This window comes from Myotis davidii, unplaced genomic scaffold, assembly GCF_000327345.1.
Source record: "Myotis davidii unplaced genomic scaffold, ASM32734v1 scaffold982, whole genome shotgun sequence".
Classification (NCBI taxonomy): Eukaryota; Metazoa; Chordata; class Mammalia; order Chiroptera; family Vespertilionidae; genus Myotis; species Myotis davidii.
In genome coordinates this window covers 927,224-928,705 of record NW_006293848.1, presented here as the reverse complement: position 1 = coordinate 928,705, position 1,482 = coordinate 927,224, and positions in this window count along the sequence as shown.

Genomic DNA, 1,482 nt, shown 5'->3' with positions numbered 1-1,482 from the left:
TAACTACATTGCTATATGTAGCTCCTTTATCTAACATGGCATTCCATGGTGTGTATCGACATTTTACTTGTTTCCCCTTTGATGGGCACCTAAACCACTTCCAATTGCCAACTCTACCGGCATTGCTACACGAAGCAACCTCATGTAAGTCATTTTATTCTGCTTATTCCCACATTTTATTCTACTTTAAAAAAAATACCTTTGAAATGGTAACCCAGGAGTAGGTCCACTGGGTCACAGGGATAAGTTTATTCATTTTTACTAGGTACTGCCAGATTGCTGTTCAGAAAGGCAGCACAGATATATTCTCTCATAACAGTGAAGAAAGGTTCCTCTTTTCTTATGTCCCTACCCACACTTCATACTATGCAGATTTAATTGTGCCAGCTTTTGGAGGTATAAAATGGTATCTCATTGTTGTTTTAATTTACATTTTTCTCCATACACTTGTAGCCACTTAGGTTTCCCCTTCCATGAACATCAGTTGCCTATTGTTCCTAGTTGCCTTTGGTGTGTGTGAGTACCAAGTGGTCTTGGAGAATGAGACTACTGGGGTCCTCCTCTCCTGAATACGTGAAGAGCATGGTCTTTTTTTAAGGTCAGTGGAAAGGCGAGAGAGAGGTACACAGCAAAGAACAAAGCTGGAGACTAGGGTTTTCAAATACAAACTTTATTTACTTCCCAGTGCTGCTTGAAGATAACACGGGCAGTGCCCAAGAGGGCTGTGGTCTGTTGTTGCTTTGTCGTTGATGATTTATAAGAGTGCCCTGTATATTTTATAAATTACTCTTTTAGTTTGTAGGCATAACAAGCTCTTCTCCCAGTTGGTGTTCTATTGACTCTGTCTATATGTCCTTTGTTCAACAGAAAATTTAATTTGGATTAAAGACATTATTTTTCCTTTTTTATGGTTTGCACTTTTCAGAGCTTTGTGGGGAAAAATCTCTCTCCCTAGATCACAAAGTTGTTCTATCTTTTCTTTTACCTGCTCTGTGGTTTTGTCTTTCACAGCCAGGTCTTTAATTTCTTTTTGTACATGTTGGAAAGTAGGAAGTCAGTTTTATTTTCTCCACATAGAAATGAGCCAGTTTTTCCAACACAATTACTAAATAGTGAGTTCTTTATCATATGTGTTTCCTATAATAAGTAGTTATCTCTCTCTCTCTCTCTGAGCTCTCTCTTTTGTTGCATTGGTTCATTTACTTTTTTCTTACTATCCTTGAGCCAATTTTATAATATTGTTATTACTGAGGAGTGTCTTTATATCTGGGCAGGAAAGCCTACCCTCTTTGCTCTACTTTTTTCTGGGCTGCCTTAGCTATTCTTAGACTTTCATATAAATTCGTTAAAGTTCCTAGAAAAATGTAGAAACTTTAATTCAGCTATCATTTAGTTCAAATATTAATTTTAGGGGAATTAACATCTTTATAATATGAATTCATTCCACTCAAGAGCTTTTACTATCTCTCTACTACTTAAGAT